Below are 6000 nucleotides of genomic sequence, written 5' to 3' on the forward strand. Positions count from 1 at the left end.
GCACTGTTAGAAGGAATAGTGAAAGAAAACACAGCAGTTTTGTTTTTGGGTTGTTTTTTTTTCCCCCAGAGAGAGCACCACAGAAATTATGAGTCAGAGCTCTAGAAAGAAGGGATATTGAGAGACTGTTTCTTTTTACACAGAGCTCAGAGACTATGAATCAGAGCACCAGTAGAGGAATAATAAAAAACACAGAGTTCTATTATGCACAGAAATTCTACTATATATTAATTTCAATTTTAACACAGACTTATCTGCACTGAAAACAGAAGAATCCTCTCTTGGGCTGGCACTAAGCAGTCTGTATTGCTCCAGCTGGTTCACTAGTTAGCTTCCCCCAAACCTCTGAGTTTGCCACACCCAGTCTGGTTATAACTGGACACCTTTAGGAACCTTCTAGTCCTTAGCTATTAAATGATCCCTCAGCACTTATGTGCCAATATTAGATTATTAAAGAATAGCTATACAATAAGAGAAATGCAGGTATACTGAATCTTAAAAACAAACTATTAGCAAGGAACCAAAACAACTAATATACAATACCAGACCTAGAGAAAGGTATAAACAGAGCAGTTCTACTACACAGAGAGCCCAGATATAATGGAGCCCAGAGCACTATTAGAAGGAATAGTGAAAGAAAACACAGCAGTTTTGTTTTGGGGTTTTTTGTTGTTTTTTTCCCGCATAGAGAACACTTCAGAAATTATGAGTCAGAGCTCTAGAAAGAAGGGATATTGAGAGACTTTCTTTTTACACAGAGCTCGGAGACTATGAATCAGGGCACCAGTAGAAGAATAATAAAAAACACAGAGTTATATTATGCACAGAAATTCTACTATATATTAATTTCAATTTTAACACAGGCTTATCTGCACTTGAAACAGAAGAATCCTCTCTTGGGCTGGAACTAAGCAGTCTGTATTGCTCCAGCTGGTTCACTAGTTAGCTTCCCCCAAACCTCTGAGTTTGCCACACCCAGTCTGGTTATAACTGGACACCTTTAGGAACCTTCTAGTCCTTAGCTATTAAATGATCCCTCAGCACTTATGTGCCAATATTAGATTATTAAAGAATAGCTATACAATAAGAGAAATGCAGGTATACTGAATCTTAAAAACAAACTATTAGCAAGGAACCAAAACAACTAATATACAATACCAGACCTAGAGAAAGGTATAAACAGAGCAGTTCTACTACACAGAGAGCCCAGATATAATGGAGCCCAGAGCACTATTAGAAGGAATAGTGAAAGAAAACACAGCAGTTTTGTTTTGGGGTTTTTTGTTGTTTTTTTCCCGCATAGAGAACACTTCAGAAATTATGAGTCAGAGCTCTAGAAAGAAGGGATATTGAGAGACTTTCTTTTTACACAGAGCTCGGAGACTATGAATCAGGGCACCAGTAGAAGAATAATAAAAAACACAGAGTTATATTATGCACAGAAATTCTACTATATATTAATTTCAATTTTAACACAGGCTTATCTGCACTTGAAACAGAAGAATCCTCTCTTGGGCTGGAACTTCTACTTGCTAAGTCTAACATTTCTGTAACATTAATTTAGCATGTTACACGGGAAGGAGCCTACACTTGGCCTCTGACCCTAACCCCCAATCCTCTGCAACACTTTTCCCATCGCTGAACCCTAATCCTTTCGGAGAATCTTGCACTGCTGCTGTGTGTTTTCCGTGTGGGTATCTATAGCAGCCTGGCCTGTTCTGTTTTCCTAATGGGGGGAGGAGGAGTCATTTGCCTCTGTTCCTTGTAATAATTGTGTTTTTATGTGAGGAAAAACTTATCAGTTTCAAGCATATTTTACATAATTCTTGAATATTTTAACAGAAAATTGATATCAAAATTAATATTCAAACATTGTGCAAGAAGAATCTGGCAAATCAGTGCCGACTGGCTTGTGACACTCAAGGACCAGAGTCACATACCCCTGATTTAAATCTTGGTACACCACTTTGAAAAGATTGCTACCCCTGATCTAATGAATTACACATTAAATCTATTTGTTATGTTAAGAATCTTTTGTTAGAAATAAAGTCTGCTCTTCCTAAAGGCTGTTTAGGGGAGTTAGAAAGAGGTTTTATGGAGGATCACCTTCCTAACAGATCCCCTGTTTTACTCTCTCTATCAGTATCACCTAGAACAGAGCCGGCTGCTCATAAACCTGCCCATTTATTAACTTTTAAAGATGTATATAAGTTTTCTTTTCATATAGTAGGAAAGAAGAAGCTCTACATACGTGGTCTAAAAGTCAGACACTAGCAGCATTTCAAGAGTACCCCAGATACCAATTGGAGAGATGAGCTAAGGAAGGATATGACAATAAACCTGCCGGGAGAACACTGTACAAGCCCCAATGCCAAAACGCTCGGGAGATCTCAGTGGAGAGTTCTGCATGGGATCATTGCTACCTATGAATCTTTGAAGCATCTAAACCCGCGGTGTCAGAGACTTCTGCTTTCTACTCAGATAAGAAAACTATCCTTCACACGTTCCTGCAGTCTCCTAGACTAAAACCTATTTTTTATTTTATGAAGAACATTTTTTCTTTATTTGCTATCAATTTCTCTACTGTATTTATATTTGGGATTAATAATTGGAGTCAGAAGAGAGATGTGTATGTTGCAGACCTTCAGTTGGGAATGCAGGGTGCACAACATCTGGCTTATTCTAAAAAGCAGAAAAAAATTGAATTGTTGGTTCAGGACTGGAGAATGCTCCTGCTGTTTTCCATTTCTTAATTGTTTCATGAATAAAATTAGAATAGCAATATTATGGCTCATAATACTCAAAAATGAAAAGTAAAATGGGCTAATTATTTATTCTGTAAAATTGTGGATTGTGATTTGATAATTTATTTGTAAATATATTTTCTCTTGGAATTCTATGTTAATTTTTATAGTTTATAATTTTTGCTTTTATACTGAAATAAATGCATTTTACAGGTCAAAACTCTCTCTGTCTCTCTTTCTCTCTTGCTTGCTCGCTTTCTAGAGCTGTCAAGTTCCCAGTGTTCAGAAGTGCATGAAATCATCACAAGGCGAGAGAAGGGTGGAAGAAAGAGGTAGACACCAATGAAAGCATTTCAGAACTAAAGTCAGGCTTTTATATCTGTGGAATGAAATCAGTGGATGTCTGGTATTCATTCAATGAAAGATGGATCGAACGAGACTCTTCCTTCTATTAAAAGCCTGAGTGAGAAATCTCATTGAGATTATTAAATGTTGCAATTTCCTCTCTGTCCATGAGATGGCAGCATTGTGTCTTATTGTCAGACTTTCCTTTACAGGAATGAGCTTTTCATTTAGTGATCATCAGTGAGCCTGGGTCAGACGGACCGGACCATCCCTTCCTTCCCCATCAAACAGAAAAAAATGGTGTGTGAGAGACTGAGAAGAAATCCTCTCTGGGCAGGATATCTTCTGCAGGATGTGGTCCCCTTACAAACAACTTAATTACTGGGTCTCAACTTCCTTCCTATGGATGATGAGAATCTCTGCCAGGTTTCTTGCAGCTGTGAGCAGAAGAGACAGGGCACACGGCTTTATTGTCAATCAGGTCTACCACATCTTATTTATTTATTTATTTATTTATTTATTTAAATGCTTTTAAAATATACCGACATTCATAGGACATATCATGCCGGTTCACAATCAACATTGGAAAAGCGGAAAAGGAAATTACAAATAACAGGGAGGGGGGAGGTGGAGCAGGAAAGGAAAAAGGAGAGGATGGGGGCCAGGTGACAGCAAGCGCAGAAGTTGCGGGAAGGAGAAAGGTAGTGAAGTGCTAGGAGAGAGAGAAATTGATAGGAACTGTATTAAAAACTGTGAATAAAAATTAACATATTTACAAAATAAGCAATTCCATATGATGCATCAACAGATTAAAAGGGGGAAGGGAAATTGGATGTGGCAGTGGTAGGGGTTTAGGTCTGGTTGGAGTCAGGGTATGCTTATGCTTCTAGGTTCACCGTGATTTGGTTCAGTCCAACTGAATCATTACCCATGAAAACCTTCTCCAGTACGGGTACCTCCCCAACATCCTCATTAGTAAACACAGAAGCAAAGAAATCATTTAATCTTTCCGCGATGGCCTTATCTTCTCTAAGAGCCCCTTTAACCTCTCGGTCATCTAATGGTCCAACCGACTCCCTCACAGGTTTCTTTCTTTGGATATATTTTTAAAAGTTTTTACTGTGAGTTTTTGCCTCTACAGCCAACTTCTTTTCAAATTCTCTCTTAGCCTGTCTTATCAATGTCTTACATTTAACTTGCCAACGCTTATGCATTATCCTATTTTCTTCTGTTGGATCCTTCTTCCAATTTTTGAATGAAGATCTTTTGGCTAAAATAGCTTCTTTCACCTCCCCTTTTAACCATGCCGGTAATCGTTTTGCCTTCTTTCCACCTTTCTTAATGTGTGGAATACATCTGGACTGTTTGTGGGTTGCCCCCAAGTGAGCATCCCTGTCATAGTTTTGATTTTCTCACAATTTGAACAGATAACGGGCTTACGGATAAATTTCTCTAAGTCCGAGGCATTACCCTTAATCCCGCAACTGTAGGCTACTTGGCCCGGAGCTTTCCCCTTTCTATGGACTTCTGGGAAACTAAAATATTTGGGGGTATGGATTCCTAGAGATCTCACCGCCCTTTATGATATGAATGTATGGGAAAAAAATCACGAATATCGGTGCCCAGCTGCTGGCCTGGCGCCCTCTGCCACTGACATTCTTTGGGTGATGTGCCCTATTAAAAATGTGATTGTTCCTAAGCTTTTATACAAGTTGCATATGCTCCCTATTTGGCTATCTACTGCTGATTTATGGCAGCTACAATCCGTTTTCCAAAGCTTTATATGGGCTGGAAAGAGAGCATGCATTAAGTACCAGGTCCTGATGTGCTCTAAGGAAAGGAGGGGACTTGGACTCCCAGACTCCCAGACTTCCAGAGATATAATGTTGCCTGCCAGATGCATTTTGTGGGAGAATGTTTTTTAGATTCTTACTCTTATTGTCAGCGGGGCTTGCTTACTAATATGTCTGCTCCATGCTCTACTTTATATCTTCTGCAAGCCAGTCCGCAGACGATTCGTACCATGGACACCCCAAAAATGTTTCTTTGACCTTGCTGGTGGGCTTGGCAGTGGCTACGGTGACAATTCAACATGTAGGGCTCCTACTCTTTATTGCTGCCACTAGTGGGAAATAAAGACTTTTTGCCTGGACTCAATTGTAGTGCCATATTCCAAGCTTGGGCCCATAATGGTCTGCCATTTATTTTTCATCTCTATGAAGAAGACAGCCCAGTGGTCAGAGAGGCCGAAGGCCTCGATGGGCCTGGAAACGCGCGAGGCTGCCATGGGCGAGTGGCGCTGGCGCTGGCGGTGGCTACGAGAGAGGAACCGGAGCTGGTAGATGGGTGTGCCAGTTGAGCAGGCCTGGTCACGGCACCAACACGACCAGGATGCGCAACAATACCCCCCTTCTAGGCCTCCCCCTTACCAGCTTAGACTTCTCAGGGTGCTGCTGGTGGAACTCCTGGAGGAGGCTTTTATCTAGGATGTGATGAGAGCTCTTCCACGAATTGTCCTCCGGGCCGAATCCCTCCCACAAGAGGAGGTACTCCCAGTGGCCTCTATGGCGCCGGAGATCGAGGACTTCATGGACTTCATGGACTTGGAGTGTGTTTTCAGGCTCTTTTGAGAGTTGTGTCGGTGCTGGAGGTCTTCTGGACGGCCATGAAAGAACTGGTAGTGGCAGACAAGGCTGACGGCCAAAGACCACTGTGAAGAGGGAGACTTTAGTAGCAGAGGAGATATGGGTATTATGGGATATTTCTGCCCAAGGCAGGAGGTCAGCTCAGTCATTTTTTTGGTCGTTGACATAAGAATATAGGAAATTCTTCAAAGACCGATTAGTCCTTTCGGCCTGGCCATTTGCTTCTGGGTGGTAAGCTGAAGTTAAATTTAGCATGATATTGAACT

This window comes from Rhinatrema bivittatum, chromosome 16 (genome assembly GCF_901001135.1).
Source record: "Rhinatrema bivittatum chromosome 16, aRhiBiv1.1, whole genome shotgun sequence".
NCBI lineage: Eukaryota > Metazoa > Chordata > Amphibia > Gymnophiona > Rhinatrematidae > Rhinatrema > Rhinatrema bivittatum.